The sequence below is a fragment of the Aethina tumida genome, chromosome 4, assembly GCF_024364675.1.
Source record: "Aethina tumida isolate Nest 87 chromosome 4, icAetTumi1.1, whole genome shotgun sequence".
Taxonomy (NCBI): Eukaryota; Metazoa; Arthropoda; class Insecta; order Coleoptera; family Nitidulidae; genus Aethina; species Aethina tumida.
In genome coordinates this window covers 28,642,354-28,660,728 of record NC_065438.1, presented here as the reverse complement: position 1 = coordinate 28,660,728, position 18,375 = coordinate 28,642,354, and the positions used below count along the sequence as shown (strand labels likewise).

General features: G+C 28.4%; 1 protein-coding gene across 2 annotated transcripts in view; it reads left to right on the top strand.

Moving 5' to 3' along the window:
• The first annotated feature begins 242 nt into the window (after nucleotides 1–242).
• LOC109596385 (inactive dipeptidyl peptidase 10) overlaps nucleotides 243–18,375 on the top strand; it is a 67,339-nt gene continuing 49,206 nt past the window's right edge. For both annotated transcript variants that reach the window (XM_020011931.2, XM_049966598.1), the window contains exon 1: nucleotides 243–498. The gene's annotated coding sequence lies outside the window, so the exon portion shown is untranslated. The remainder of the gene's footprint in view (nucleotides 499–18,375) is intronic.

The following is an 18,375-nucleotide window of genomic DNA, read 5'->3' as shown; positions in this document are numbered from 1 at the left end:
GTGTAAACTCCCAAAAAACATTTTTTACGTCGACTTGACCAAACCCATTTATAAACCTCGTGCACCGAATTTTTTTCATGCTACTTTTATTAATTTTACGAAAATAAATTTTATTCCTGCTATGTTCAAGTGTTAATAATTTTATTATTCTCGCACAGAATTTAATGTCGCCAACCGGCCCGGTTTATTTTTGAATTTCATTTTAGTGACACATTTCGGCCAGTAGTAGATTGTCAGTTTTCTCAGCCAGAACCATCATAATTTGCCATAAATCTGATGCTTGTTTACTTGTGTAATCTTGATCTATCTTCGTGTAGTGGTGTGTGATAAAAATTAAGTTTTATTGTTATAATCGTTTCGTGACAATATTCCACAAGTTCGTGTGTGCTGGCAATTTGTAAATGAATTGGACGGATTTATAGGAAGAAAACTACGGAATGAGAATGGATATTTGCTGTCAAAATTGATGATAATTGCGTTGAAAAATAAATTACCAAGGTGATAATGATTGATTTGTAGGTTTATTGCTTTTAAAATCTGTTTATTAATGTTTCAAATTACCAGTTCTCGTGTTTAGAATGAAACTAACAAAAGTTCTTATAACTGAAATAAAGGTGTATCAATTAATAATGAATGAATGTATAAATATAATAAGCAAAATGTATAGAGAATTATTTTATTTTAACATTTCGTATTATTGTTTTGTACCCAGGAAGATCCCCAAGTAAACAATGGTGTAATGGTGTTAGGATGCATTCAATTTCCTTTGATTAGGATTAGAGGGCGATGAGGTAGATGATGTTATCCCGAACTTAATCGAATACGAAATTAAATTGCATTAACTATATTAAGTTGCTTGTATTAGTGTGAAATTTGTCTGTCGTGTTTGGATGCTTAAACTTTAAATACCATTAATTTAAGGGTGTCACTTAATTTTTTATGAATGTGTTTGTCTCTTGTTACATGAATTTAAAAATAATAAAAGTTCTAAATATATTCAAGTTATATCTATAATTTTAAAATTGTACTGGAGCCTAGACCGACATTTTGATGCTCTTGGCATGAATTTGATTTTTGTCACTATAAATATTAACCTTGACACATTTGCCTTCTTATAAACACATCATATTTAGAAATCTACAAATGCTAATAACAAAATTATATTAATTGAGGTAAAATATATATTAATTAATTATATATATTTTAATGAGAAAATTATTTTGTATGTCCATACTGTTTCAAAACTAAGGTAACATATTTAAGCGGCAATTCTTGACACATTAAGAAAAAAATTCATGTAAACGTATGTTCTGGACGTCTCAAATTTTGTAATACAAAGTGGTAAAGTTCTCAAAAAAATATATTTATTTAATATACATATATGGTGCAACTCTAGATATTTTAATTAAGTTTAGTATTAAAACATTTTTAAAGAAAAATATGACATGTTACTGTTTTTTTCTTGAGCAAATATTATTTTTATAATTCTCTCGATCTCTCGATTTTTTTTCCAGCGACTTACTGGCTGACATTGGTAAAACAGTGTTTTAAAAGTAAGGTAAAAAACATTTACACTATACTTTTAAGTATAAGGTTTATCCGAGAAAGGCTCTTTAAATTTTTTGTTTTACATTTAAAACATTAAATATATCTTATATACTCAGTGACAGAAAGTGGAATAAAAAAGAATCTAGTGGTCCAATTTCAGTAAAATTATGCTCGTTCGTATGAAATAGAAAAATGATTAAATTTTGAAGGTTGTATGTATTAAATTCGCATAATACAGACACTATTTATTATTATCTTCAGTTTTGTTATGCTTAAAGGATTATATAAAGCATTGTTGTTAGGACGAATGCAAATAGTAAATTTTAGACATTTACGTGAATTAGATAGGAATTACTTATTGGTTTAAAAGAGACGAAACTTTCGTTAGTAGAAATCGTGATAATTGAGATAAACACTGTCTGGTATTGGAGGGTGTGGTCTGAAAGTGGTTGGATGGCAGGTTCAGGAAAACGTCGACCGACGTTCAAGGGACGAAGTCAAGGCCTTTTCTTTGAATTTTAGCTCTTACAAATTGTTTTGTTGCCATTCGTACAATTTCCAACCAGTGGTTCACAGAGGAAGAAAGGTTTCTTACTCAGCGAAATATATTCCGCAGAATTTGGTCTTTGGACTTCTTTGATAGGGTTCTCAGTTTGTGCTTCATGCCAGTTTGCCAGATTGGGATGTGAAATAAAATGTGGTCATCTTCAGAGATGAGTCTCGATTTTATTTTGTTTTATATGTTTTGGTTACCATTATATATGATGGCTGGCCATGTGAAATGTTCATACAGTAAATTGTGGAATTCCATTTGCTGTTTTACCCCTAAGCTACCTCAGGACAAAGTTGAATACTATCAGCCAATATAAGTCAATAAGTGTTTATATACCAAAAATCAATGAATTCTGATCACTGGATCTTTGAATATTTTGGAATATTATCACTCGCTTCTAATAGGAATAATTTTGTTATAAGTGTTAGAAATACAGACATTTTCATATGAATCTATTCATTCAGTTTGAAAAAGTCAATTTCTAATGATTTACTTAGGGTTATCACCCTATATATTTTATTTGCAAAATATCAAATCAATAAATTAATACAATTAAATGAACTACATCGAAATGTCATGTGCACAAACATGTGTGTGATATTTTTTACGGATTTTAAGCATATGCGTTTTCGGTTCTTATCTGAGTAAAACTTCGGAGCCATAAAACCCATAATTTAGTCTGGCTCGTGATGTATCTCTCACACACTCGGTCCCTTTATGAGTTCTCTGCAATCTCAATCCTGGAAAACGACACTTTCTCTGCACTTAAAGCTTCCTCCGAACAAAACACCGGCCATTGTCGCCTGTGATCCTCGTGTTGATCGCTGCATGGGAAAAATCGACCAGTAGCTGGTAAACAAAAACTAGGGAGAACTTACTAAATGTACCCACGTGGATTGTGTCTTTATCTGTGTGATTATCTTTATTTATATCTTCTATTTACAGAAGAACATTACATCGGACCAATTATATTCTTGTTCTTTGTTAATAGATAAATTTTAAAATATTTTTTATTTATTTTATCCATACTCTAAATTGAATGGATTTTAAACATTATTTTGTCCTTTAATAAAAAGTGATTTCACTACACACAAATTTTAACGAAATATTTTAATAATTAATTATTGAAATTAAAATGTTCTATTACAAAATAAATATTTTATAATCATTTTTCTACTAAAATTATTTAAAACTACTATATTAAGTCTATTCATTCATTATTGTTTCCTTTAATCACATATTTAAAAGAATGTTTGCTTAAAATTAATTCTATCAATTTCTTAATAGATATTTAATATTCGCATTTGTTAGAGATCCAAATTTATCAACTGTTATAACTCTTCCTCATAAAATACTCCGTTTTAAATATAAATTTGATTAAAATTAGGTTAGGTTAGGTTATAATTCTTTTCGTATGGTATAACGAAATAAATAATTAATATTTGAATTTTGTCTAATTAAACAAAATCTTTGACCTACTAATTTAAATTAATAATACTTATATATAATGATATTTATATGTACTGTTTATATAATATGCGGTTTTTATAAGTCTATTTAAAAAAAGAATCCAAATAAACTAAATAGCTCAACGGTTTATGATTTCCGCGATCGCGAATTAATTAATGCAATTTTATCGGTTTTTGATGGGAACAAGGATCCTCTCCAGTTTTACCGATCTGAATTTGTAAATGTATCATGTGATGTTGTTGCATGTGTCCTCTGGCTATCGTATGTGATTCAATGCAGGTCTTTCGTAAAGATTTTAAATTAATCTTAACTAATTAAGTATATGGAATTTTATTTTTTTAAATATAATTTTAAGAATCAGTATTGTGTAGTTCTACTGGTCCACGGCAAACATATGAAATATTGCAGTTTTATCGTATACTGCGTTCAAAAGACAGCTAATTGAGTTATTCCAGTTTTTTCAGAAAAATATTAAAACATAAAGTGTCAGAAGCTAATAATGGGTCGGACCCATTTATTAAGACACGTCGATTGTCGACATATTCTTGTGGTATCTCATCCCAGGCTAACTGAAATCTGACTTCGGAAGAGTAAAACCAAGCTGAGGAAAATCCGAGATCATTCTGCGGAAGGACTGGACTTATCATAAAATGAATGTTATGTATTTACAACATTTTTTAGAAAAATTCAAATATATATATATATATAGATCTGCAGTTACACCTCGAATTCAAATTCGCTTGCGGTGCATTGTCGGCCCCCCACCACATACGGCCCGCTCACTCCGCGTGTTTATGATCACCGATTAAAAACAATTAATCTACCTTGCACTGTCGAAAGGTAAAGATGCCTCGAGATATTTCTGATGAAACGCGAATGCGAATTATATTTTTACACGAACAAGGGAACAATAATACAGAGATATGTCTAAATTTAAAACTGTTATTAAATTTAAAATTCTAATTATCACTAATAACGACTGTTTTGTTTTTCATTTTTTGAGAATCTTGTATATGAGAAACTGCTCATAATTATTTGATCGAATTCAATTTTAGTTATAATTTTAATATAGATCATAATATTTATAACATGAATTTTTGGGTGGTATTTAAACTTTTAAACAATAGTAGATTTGAATTATTTATTAAACTAATTTATTTACAATATTTTTCATGTATCTTGATCAACAAAAATAAACCATATAATAAAAAAAGTAGAACTAAACCAATAAAGAAAAATCAACATTACTTATTTCAAAATATTTTCAAAACTTCTATGGCTTGTGAGATTGTAGTTTTTTAATTCAAAATAGCTTGTCTTAATGGAACATTTTATTTAGTATATCCAGCATCCAACCTCACTAAAATGTAAGATTCCTTTTTAATATTAAACAGGACTAATTATATTTTATAATTTTGTATTTATCTATTATGTTTCATTTTAGTTGTTATTTATAGAAGTATTATACAATATATTTTGTTCAAATAGACATTTAATACTAATAATTTGTTTTGTTAAATATATTCTTATTTTTGAATTTATTTGTTTACATTAATTATACATTTAACTTTTAATACGAATACGATATGGTAAAAACTTTCGTATGATAGAGTATAATTCTTAATTACCAACATATTATATGATAATTGAGTAAAATACCTTTTAGAATAAATATAGAATAGAGAATTAGGACAATAATTATTATACGAATTAAACAATAAGAACTGTAACTATAAAAAAGTTGTATACATTAATATTCAATTCAAAATACATAATGTGAATAAGCAATATTCTTAATTTGATAAAAATTAATGATACGAATCTGCTGCAAAAACTCATCTAAAAACATTTATTTACTGTGTCACAATTGAACAGTGTTCAATGAACACTCGCACAGTTTTTACTACTATCCCCTCCAATCTCACACACTCGCCGCAAGCGAATATAGCCTTTAAGGTGTAACTGCAGATCTGACGCCGACCGTATATATATTTGAATTTATATATAATATATTTATATATTAACTTTAATATTATAATTTATAATTTATAAACTATTAACAGAAATGAATTTTTAAATTAAATGTGAATTGTACAACAGAAAAGTTTGTGTAGAATGGAGCAAATCTTGAGGCAAAAGTAAAACAATTACTGCAGCGATAAAGTTAATGTCGGTTTGGTGCTGAAAATAGGTATTGCGGGGTTTTTTATGTAATTTAGACAAATTGTCCCCGGAAAGTCCACTGCAGAGAATATAGAGCAATTCATTTCCTCTGCGACCGTTTCGGTAAAAATAGAAGTCCAACAGAATCTCCGTAGAATAAAAATCAGATACCTAAACTGTGAGAACAAAACGCTCAGGAAATTAAATGTAAGACGTGGAATATTTACTGTTTTTCCGGTTTAAAATAACCTTTTGGATTACTTAATTAATGAAAAATAATTTTATTTTTAGCTTGTGATAAATAGGGTTGGTTATATAAAATAAAAGACATAATATATGCTTGAAGAAATTTCAGCTTTTATATTATAAAAACTGGAAAATTAAAAAGTATAGCTTGTAAAACATTTACGTGCAGTTTTTTATTTATTGTCCACTGTTTTATCATCAAGTTATCTATTTTGAAATGGTTTGGGGATCCTGATGACTGAATGGCAAAAGAGGCCATAAAAATGGTAATAAAAATGCCTGGAAACTTTATCTTAACCATAGATTAAATAAAATTTCTTGAATTTCAGCTTGACTTACAATGTTGAATTTGTGTGTAACCAAAAATTTCAAATTAGAAAGGAGGTATAATGGAAAACTGTTGGAATAAAATGATGCTTGTATTTTGTTTATATTATAAGGATGTATAGTAAATTTGAAATTTCTTTAAAAACATTGCGAATTAATTATCTGAAATATTCTTATCCTGTTAACAAACTATTGTAGAATAATTATAGTAACAAGTTAAATATTGATTAATAAGGAATTACTTGATATTGAAACCTAATACATACATTTTAATTTACTAAAATCAAGTTTCGCAAATTCATTTGATTTGGTTTATTGATTTATATTTTTTTCATCCTAACTGATTGATTCAAATAAATCAATCTTGATTTTATTGTTGTTGGATTTCATATTTTAATCAATTTGATCTCTCAAATTCTGAATCGAGTTGAGATTAGGTGATTACGGTAATCATTATATTAGATTGTGTTTTTTCCAAAACCATATTACGATCTTTTCAGTTGTTATTGATATCCGTTTACACACTCAGTCACTAAGTAATACGGTACAGTAATTTCTCATTTGTTTTATATATTTTCACAAGCAAACTTGTTCTGTTTCTGTTGAATTATAGAAAATTTGAGAAAATTTCATTTTTAATAATTTCTGAATACCGTTTATAATGGCTTTACTAAGGCTCAATACCTGGAGTAAAGATATTTTAATAAACTAATAGAATTAGACTAAAGAATATTTTATATTTCTAATTTTTTGTAGAATACTGTATCAGAATAATTACTTTCTTATTCAAATGGATTATTAAATTTAATAAAGAAAAGTTAAAGTATTATAAAATTTTCAAACAAGTTGGCGATGCAAGACTTTTGTATTATCTCAGTAAATATGCATTTATCTACAAGGTGTTTTTACATGTCACTAAAAAATAAGATGGTTATTATTAGCCATTTATAAAGAACCAAAGGAGAAATTAATCTGAAATTTTGGTTGCAGGTGATGTGGTTCTACAAAAATATTTTCAACGAACCGTAAGTGAGATTAACTTTGATTTTACAAATGGAATAAGTATTAAATTATTTCTTAATTTAAAATATAAAATAAAAGCATATTGTAGACCAATTAATATTAAAAAACAAAGTATTGAATTTTGAATTATCAAAAGAAATTATGTTTGAAACTAAGAAAATTTTATCACGTAAGTTTTCAAACAACATATTTTAATTAATTAAATTCAAATTTGCTTCATAATTCTTCTCTATGTCTAATTTGTATTTATTCAACTAGTTTATGAATTTTTTAGGGGTTAATGCTCCTTTGGAATTTGATTGCTCTGAATAAATCATTCCTGCTTTTGTTGTGCGTTATTGTTGAATCTCATATTTTAATCAATTTGAACCAACAAGTTCTCAATTTAGTTAAGATTAGGTGATTTAAATAGAATGATTTTTTTTCCCAAACTACATCACGATTCTTTCGACTTTTCCGCATTCATCACTAAATAAATGTCTTGACTGAAAAATAATATGCAAAACTAAGAAGTCCGTGGGAGCTGGGGTAAATTTCCTAGCTTTCTACCCATCATATCCTAAACATGCTATCTGGATGAAAGGTCATCAGATTCACATAAGTGTAAACTAATCCTGGTAACATAGCGCCGAGCACTACTTCCTGAAGATAACGTTTTGCAGTCATGTTGCCCCTAATAAAAACTAAAGATGACCTACTCCCATGATTAATAGCATCTCATACCATAATACCCCTTGTTTGGTGTACATGTCACTCATCATAAAATTGAGGTTGCCGTCTTTCTCCCCGAAGTCGTCTGAATCTTTTTCAGAAGTCATGTCCAGCCAAGCAGAATTGGGATTCATCAGAGAAGACGACTTGATGCCATTCCAATGTTGTCGTTTTCTACATTATTGTAGATAATACTGACTAATTTCATTCGTCCAATATATATATCCTTTTTGTATTGATGTTCCGATCAATTTCTTTTCAAAAGTAGATTGGATTGATGTCTGAGCTTTGTGCTGCCCAAGGTATTACGTGTACTCCTTGAGAAGCGAACCATTATTTAACTAACTTAAACTTGTGTTTCGGGTCAATGTCGTGCTGGAATGTTCACCTTAAACTCATGTTACCTCCGACAAATGGAAGCATATGATTCTACAGATACAGTAACGATAAACAAAACAATCAATTATCCCGTCTAACTTAACCAGTAGGCGCATGCCAAACCCAGAAAAATATCCCCAAACCATAGTGGTTCTAGTGTACTGTGTCTACCTTTCTACTATTCATTAATTGGTCCTTTCACCTATAAAATGGCATCAGATTTGAATGATTGGAACCGTCTTTCACCGGAAAACAAAATTGTTTTCCATTGTCCATCAGTCTAGTTCACATGTTCTCTTGCAAAAAGTAGTTTCGCTGCTCGCTCTTTCATAGAGACCAGGCCCTTTTAGTCTTCGTTTTATGATACTGAGCAATTCACTGAGATCGTTTATTTCTCGATTTATGTGGGATATGCTGATAAAAGTGTCGCGAACAAGAAGCGATTTTGTTTTCCTGTCTACAGATGTGTTATTCATATATAAATATATGATATAATTTTACTTCATCTTTCATCTCATGTTAAATTAAAATTTTAAATTACTCACTATTCAATTTTCTGGTACAGTTTCAGTAAATTCACTGTAAGCAGCATTTAAAAATTACGAAAAATAAAATTTCCACACAAACCATAAAATGCGGAAGAACAAAGAATGTTGAGACGTCGACCTCCGGTCTCCTAAAATTTAACTGAAACTGAACAAATTACTTGACATATATTGGACGAATGAAAAATAAATTATATACTCACTGACAAAGAAAATGCAAAATCAAGAAGGAGGTGTTCAAATTTGTTTGAATTGGTTTGTTTTGCTAAAACATAGATGTTATAACAAGAAGTAAACGACCTAAATTTTTCTCATGTAAACTTTTTTACTACAATTAAAGAAATTATGTTATTGGTTTGGTTTTTTTAATGTAAAATATTAATCTGTTTGGTTGGATCTAACATGGATGTTTAGTAATGTTAAAATGTTTAAGAGTATGAGTACGTGAAATTTATTGCCGGCTAAGTGAAATTGAAAGAGGTGGAATTATTGGACTACGGAAGGCGAGTTTTTCATTTCGAAAAATCGGTAATCGTACTAACAGAAATCATGAGATATTGTCAAGCGTGGGTTGATAATGACCAAAATCGGAGCAGAGTAGGCACCGGACGACAAAAAGACACAAATTAGATTCAAAATGGACTTATGGCCTTTAAAGGCCGATTTTCGACAACTATAATTATTAGTATTATTATTATTATTAGAATTAGATGTGACTTACAATAGATATAGTTACAATTCTAGTGTAATAATGTGTCAAATTTTAAAGTCAAAAACCTCTTGACGAAATCAATATTAAGCCAACCATTTAAAAATCCTTTATTGTCCATAATACGTATTCAATGTGATGATTAAAGAGTTCCGGATAAGGAACGAGGGAGTGACCGGCCAGTTCTGGGAATTATCTCTGACGCGTTTTCAATCTAAAACATAGTCCCGACGGGACTACAGATAATTCTCCTGCGGTTGCCACTCCACCCCTTGATGAAAGGCGACTTAGTGTTTGTCCTTTTTTCTCCATTACTTTAAACCGCTCGTCCAGTCACTGGCTGTTCACTGATCAGAGAACACAGGACACAAAACAAACTTATTGAAAGTTTAAGGCGTACTTCGATGTAAAGTTTAAATCTTAAATGAGTTTCTTGCACCGTATCTTTCCTCGGAGTGCGCCACTACTTTTATATCCATATAGTTTAATGGAATTTAACAGTTTCCTGAATAATGTAAGTGTTAATGGTTCCGAGGTTTTATTGACATTTCTGTTAATCCATTGTAAATTATTTTTTAAAATATATTTAAGCGATAATTTATTGTTCTTAAAATGATTGTTATATTTCTGTTATATTCTAGTAAGATATATCCCACAAAAGTTGTTAAGATGTTTAGGTTAATCGCGTGTCAGTTTTAATGTTTACTTGAACACTTAAAAAGATTTAGAGTTAATTGTGTCAGTCATGGTTTCAGCATAAGTGGGTGTTAAGGTACTTTTTAATAAAAACCCAATTAATTTACATAAATTATTTAAATTAAAATTTGCAAAAATGTACGTTAATGGTGAACTCATAGATAAAGTAATTAAAAGACAAAATTGCTGCCTTAATTAACCTACTTGTTTAAGAGTGTGGATGATGTTGAGAATAAACTTTAATTAAAACCTTAAATAACAGGCAGACTTATTTAATTACACTTATGCAATGAATACTAAGTGTACTAAAGATAAATATGAATAGAAATGTAGTTTTATATTTTCCTGTCGGAAAACATATACAAAGGTGTTCTATACTCTTTTTTAAGATAAGGTAAGCTTATGTAACAGGCGTGCACGTTGACGGAATGGAGAAGTTGCTTTCAACATCTTGCACGTATATCACATAAAACACGTTATTACCTTAAATACCTTCCAGGGCTTGAAATTAAATCTTTATATCGTACATTAATTATTTCCTTTGAAATATGTCTCTGTTTGAATAAAGTACAGGTTACCCCATATTGATTGATTTTATCAACTTTGTTGCGTATATTGAAAAATAAAATATATACATTTTTCCAATTTAATAGGAAAGCTTAAAACAAGATGGCAGATTGACACATGGAAAAATCTTTCTACGGACACTTTCATAATATGAGATACTTTGATAAATCAAAATAAATATACGGTGGTATACATAAATATACACCGACACACTGACTTCGTTTATTTTTTGATTTATGCGGGATGCACTGATAAAGGTCGCCAACAATAAGCATTTGTATTTTCTTGTTCAAGACTTTGTTAGTTTTGTGTTTTCACTTTTGGGAATTTCTTTTAGTGTATTCCTTCTGTTAAAATTGGACATTCTCGAAATAATCGATCTGCTTAAATTTAAATCTACTGCAATTTTACTTACTACTAAATTGGTGTAAAATATAAGGTTATGTTCACTACTATGTTGAGAAACTAAAAACTAAAAAATGAAGCTCCTCTAATATACTGGGAAAAATTTTTATAATAATTGTAATTTTCGTATGTCCCAATAAGGAAATACCTAACTTGTTGCCCAAAAATATTGTTCACAGATATTTATTACGGAATGTGGATCGGATCTAAAATCAAGGTATTTCAAAAATTTGGTTTTAAATTAAGTAATATGGGTTTCATATTGAAGAACGCACAAAGCTTAGTTGTTTTAAACACGACAATTTCTCAAAATGAGTTTAAGGTACTTATGTCCATAATGATATATCGAAAGCTAGTTTTTTATAAGTTAGTTGTGTTGAAAATAGGGATTATATATTATCTAATTAAAAACAATGGGTTGGATCCTGTGATATATAAAATAAATCGTTAATGAATAATAGAAATGAACAGGGGTCTAAAATTTTTCTTTATAGTATTACTTTTTTACATAATACGAGATAGTTATTTCAAAATAATATTAATAATAGTTGAAGTAAGTTATAATATTTGGATATATTTTTTCATATTTCGGGGAATATGAATTTGCTCTTAAAATGTCAAAGAAATTAAACTATGTAATTTGAATATATTGAATTATATTAGCTAAGTTATTCGGATACTTCTGCTAATATCAAATATCTACAGGGTGCTTCATAACTTATCCGAAATTTCTTAACCAGATATGTACTTCTAAATATTAAGTCGATGTTTTAAAACAAATTCTAATAAAAATCCAACTGAAAACGAGATAAAAAATTTTAGAATTTGTAACAAACCTTATTCTACAAAAGCTGTTCAAAGTTCTCTCCATTGACCTGCAAGTAAACTTGGGCAGGTCTTACCCAATTTCGTCGTTTCAACGTTCCTCCTTGCCTTTGTTTGGGTTACAATGATTGAAAATAAGAAGTAAACGTTGCATAAAAAAGTTGTAGAGTAAGGTTTGTTACAAACAAACAAACATTTTTATCTCGTTTTCTGTTGAACTTATTAGAATTTCGGATAAGTTATGGTATATTTTTTATTAAATATATGGAATAGATGTCATATGATAATGGATTTAAAATTATCAAATATCTTATTTGACACAAACAAACAAACAAACAATTCATGGGAATAATTAACCACGTCGACTCTAGTGAATATAAAATATGGTTTTAAAAACATATCGCCAATGTTACTTGTCGAGGATGTGTCAGAAATTGCTAGAAATTTCAGCTACAGTGTGCTGCAATCAACAAGTTCTCCATCTGTTCTGGAAATACTTCTACAATTCAAAATCAACAATTTTGGATCACCCTGTATATTACAATGTAATAAAGTGTAAACATTAAAAATATTTAAAATAAGATTAATTATAATTATATTGTGATACATGTGATACGCATTTAGCGTACGTGTATTAATGGAAACACCGTGAGAGTGTGGAAGGAAACAGTTAATAACCATTGCACACCCCATATTCGGCTTCGCACCCGAAATGAACTTGATGTCACAATAATTGCCTTAATTGAACACTCTATTGAATAGAACGGTTGACGGTATTGTTCGTGCCGTGTAGTGTAAAATAACTGGTTCTATATTCGGGATGAACACTAATTAACAGAGACCGGATTGGCGGAGATTTAAGCACGATATTGCTGCGGATTCAAATTGCTGATGGGAATAATATTGGCGTGTATAAGCCATTGCTTATGAATTGCATTCATACCGCATGTCAAGAATTTTAATTAAGGGAATTTGCCGGGTATTTGAAAATATTTAGGGTGAAATTTTAGTTTGTTTGGGATTTAAACTATAAACTTTGTTTTCATGAATTAATTTAGAAAAGTGAGTAAACCATTCTGTATATAGGATAAGCATTCATCTGGCATTAATTTATGGCTCAGCCATAGAGATTGGTGTGCTTTCATGTGCATTTTCTAAAAGAATTTATCCAAATAGAGTGGTAGTTGCTGTTGTAGAATTTGGGTGGTGTTTCGCTGATGTAACTGTAGCAGCATAGGGACTTTATCTTCTTAATTTGAATGGTGGTTTGTTTGGCTTCACTAAGAATACTTTCGATAGGACTTGTATGGAAAGTTCCTGTTACTATCCTCTATTCAAACCGTATATTTTGTATTGTTCGAAGGATGTAATTCCTGGCTGATACATATGCAATTGCTGCATAATTAATCCTTGATTTTATGAGACTGATATATATATATATATATATATATATATATATATGTAGTAGGCTTTGTTTATTAGTACTTCAGTTATTTTTGCTTATGCAACTCAAGACGTTAATTCCTTGTTGAGTTACTTTTTTTAGCGATTTACAGTGTTTTTCCCATTTCATTTTGTAGTCAAAAACAACTCCAAGAAATTTGATGTTATCAACTAATTGTTGCGTATCTTTTCCACTGAAAAGGATGGCCTTTGTTTTTTCTGGACAAAAATTAAGTCCTGTTTGTCTTGACCAGTGTTCGAGATGGCGGATGAATGTTTTTATATAAGTACCAATGGAATGGATGATGACACATCTTGCATATATAACCAGGTCATCTGCGAATTGTCTGGCTTGAGTTGGAAATTATATCTTTGACTATATCATTCATCAATATTAAGAATATTGACAGATCCTTGTGGTGTCCCATTTTGTTGATTTCTTTTCTCTGAGATATATCCGTTGGATTTGATATGAAAGGTTCTTTGGTTGAGAAAATTTTTGATGAAAGCTAGCAGGTTTCTATTGTAGTTCCATTTTTGTAGTTTTTTAATTTCAAAGAATACAGCTATACACATTTGATTTTGCTTTCGTTAGAATTGGTACTAAGGTTTGGACAGCTCATATTTCGGACCTTAACTCCATCAAATTGAGAGGTTATAATTTTAAAAGAGATGAAAATACCTAATATTATATAAAATTCAATAATTTATTAAAAATCGAATTTTGTTAATTTCCAAAATTCCAGGATCAATTATTATATTAGTGGTGCCTTAATTTATGAAGCATCCATAAAAAAATTTGGACCCATTTTAGAATGAGTTACTCTTTTATTGGAAAGTGACTATCTGTAGGTCAGTTAGTTGAATATTTAATTTTAATTTAATAAATCAACAATAATTAAAAGTTTAAAAATTATATTTCTGAAAATTCGAAATAATTGTTTCCTTACATTGTACAGCTTGAAATTTGTATTTCTCAGGTATGTTTCTTCCAAGTAAAATGTGTTTATTCCCATAAAATATTTTTCTACTGCAATGCACACTTGATAATAAAAATGAAATACTTACATATAAAATGTTTTCTGTAAGTGTGTAGTAAAAGCTATTCGTTCGAAATATTATGTCTATACAAAACGTTTCACTTATGTGGTCCAGAAAAAGTTTCTGGAGAACTGAGCAAAATATAACAATTTTAAATTTTTACTTTCCTTCACCTTATGAATATTACTTTTAGTTTTTGTTATGTCTAATTTAAACGAATTGCTCGGTATATCTATTCATAAATTAAGAGTAATAAAACGAGAGCAGACCTTCAAACATTTGGAACTTTTGGAATTTTCGAACACTGTTTTATTATAGGTCAACTTTTTTAGGACGTAAGTCATATAATTTTTATAGTTCGATTTTTTATTCATCATAAAATTAAATACATTCATGGAAAGAATCTGAATAAATAACTATTACTAATTCTTTATGATAGTTTTTTGAAAACGCTGAATAATTTGATGTTATAAATAATTGTTACAAGTAAAGAAATTAATAAAAGAGTACTATTTTGAAACAAGAAAATATGTTAACCTATCATACACAATCTAAATAAATATGGTAATTTAATGATGATAAATTGTTTCCATGCTTATTATGTCGGGTAAAAGGGTCGCAATATTTTACTATATCAACAAAATTTATTTGACTTTCAGATTATACGAATACGAAGAATTGAGTATTACAATAATTTTCAGAATTAAGTGATTTTTTCAAACAAGTAAATCGTATTACTAACGTTTATTGTTTTGTTTACTAAAAATATTTAGATTCTTATTTTTGTTGAATTGCGTTATAGTACTATGAAATTAAGAACTAATTGCACAGAATTATAAAATTTTCTAATTATAAATGTTAATAATGATATGAAATTATTCATTTATTCAACCATTAAGTTTTAATTTTAGCTGAAGTAATTCTTCAAAAAAAGTTTCTTATTATTCTTATAAAAATAGCTATGTAGTTTATTTTTATTTTTTAAAATAAATTTCTTAAAGTTTCGCATTAAATTAAAATGAAGAGTTTGAAAGTGATCAATTTAATTTATCAACAATATTTTACAGTTTATAGTCTTTTTATATATCTATTTTTTTAATAGTATAAAATATTAAAATATTTTCAAATTAATTCAATTTAGTGTTTTAATTCTGATGTATTTTCATATCTTTTTCTTCGTATCTTCATTTTGAGAAGTTGCCAACAATTTTTTAAATTCGGTTTATAAAGTGATTTAATGACAATAATGTAGTTTTTGAATAATGAATTTTCTAAACATTTAATTTATTAAGCATTAAAAGTATTTTTGCTACAATTTACAGTTTTTTAATGTACCTATCTGTAATATTAATTTATATAATTTATTGTTATATTTATGACAAATAATGTATTAAATGTAAACATAAGAATAACTTAAGTCTATTTCTTATTTTATAAAAATTAAATATTACATTCTTTTATTCCAAATATCCAGATACTATAGGTTAGGACAAGAAAGGAACGGAAACTCACTATATTCAGGGGCATGTAGGCAGTTATTGTTTTCGAAGCTCAGACGTGGTTTATACACTTTTAATCTTCGTGAACGTGATAAGGCTGGGAAGCCTATGTAGGTCAAACAAAATGTGCCCTCTTAAAATGAAAATGTTCTCAACAATTAGGATGGGATTATTCGAATGGAGCTCTTGCTTAAGTTATCGACCATTTTTTGTGTTTTTGCAAGCATATTTTGCTGAGTTTTTAGCTCATTCAAATAAGGTCATAGTGAAATCGCATCAAAAATTTTTCAAGGGAATTTAATTGTAAATATAATTAAGAGTACCTATTATGTTCGATTACTCGTTGTTGTTGTTTAGCTGTCCCCTTTTTCACTAATTACCATATTTTACATAAATATTTTTATATGATAAAATAGAATCATTTAAATTACTTAGTATTCTATTAATTCTTATATACAAGGTGGGCTGTTTGGTGTATAGCTTAGGCAAGATATTACGAGACTATTATTCAAAAGTGATATTTGGCACCCATTTAAACACTTTTTATATAAAAATTGGATTTGAAATTAATTTTTCTTTATTCGCGTTATAAAAATCTATTATAATATTTTTTTCTTGTTCGCTTGTATAAGGGCTGTTTGCCTACTCAAGGCTAGATACAAAAAACTGTTAAAATGCCAAATTGCTTTTTAACTTAACTAGTGTGATCGGCAGCAAAATAACTTCAACAATTAAAATTTATTAATATAAGTTATAAATATTAAAACACAAACAAAAAAAGAAACAAATGATTGAATTAAAACTATATATAAAGGATCATTATTAACGAAAAAATACTAGATAGTTCAAATCAAACATTTTTGACGAAGATAGTCCAGGAAGTGTTTTATTGAGACAATAATATAACAGAATGTATTTAGTAATTCTTTCTCTAAAGAGTTCTCTTGAATTAAATATTTGACTAAATTTAAATACTAAATTTGTCAAACAGTAGTATCGAAAATAAACTATTTGAGAAATTAAAATGAAATTTATGACTTGGAGACTTACTAAGAAGTGTTTTCCATTCATTCATAGGCTCTAATTTTGTTTCTTTAAGCATCTTCTACAAACCACTTGCATTCTATATCTGCCTGATAACTATGTGACTCATAAAACGCATACATCTACTATTTATAATTTATAAATTATTAAGTAAAGCATAATATTAAATTTAACATATATTGAATTAAAATGAGATGCATGAAAGATTCATTTCAACAATATTGTGAGTGTAACCCTCTATTTTGTAAATAATTTAATTAACTGCCCCTCATTTAATTATATTATAGAGTAAAAGGTAAATGTTTGTAGACAATGTTTGAAATGCATTTTTGCATCGACTCTATTCGCTTGATTTAGTACAAGACAATTATTTTCTATTTCTAATAATAAAAAAATAATACATGTCTATACTGAAACTTTTATGTTTATATCTTAATTTGAATATAATAAATATAATAAATAAATCCGATAATTGATAGTTAATACATTTTAGCTAGGAATATTGACGCAGATTCAGGGTCTGGTGTCTGGGTGAAATTTCTTTAGAGACACGCAGAGTGTTGCTTGTATTAAACTATGAAGCTATGAATTATTATTCTATTTAAGAATTTGTGGCAATATAATATTATTGGTGTTTTGTTTTTTGAAATAATTGCAGTGTATATAAAATTATAAGTTTTTATTATATTGTCAAATGGTAATGATAAAATCGGTAACGTAGTAATTTCATTTTATAACATAAAAATCAATTAAACTTCTAAATTCGACCCAAATCCAATTTAAACACAAGAAATTGATACAAATATCACAGATAAATTTATTAAGTATATTAGTAAGATATCACGGAAAGAACTAAACAACATAGGAAGTGTAACCAATTTAAGTCGAGAAGAATAAAACTGATTCTCCTTATGTGAAGTTTGTAGATGAAAGGGATACGAAAAAGATACAGTTATGGTTTCTATTTCTCCAATGTTTGGTGTTTGTTTATTTTCTTTTTGTATTTTATTAGGGGTAGTCTGTCGACAAATCCTGTGTCTGGTATTTACAAATGGTCACAGTGACGGGCGTATACCACATAAAAGTGCAGTTTCTATTTGGACGCTTGCTGAGAGGATTACAGATAAGCGGGGCTAAAATTCCATGTCAATTTATGTCTATCCACTTTAATGCGAGCTCCAA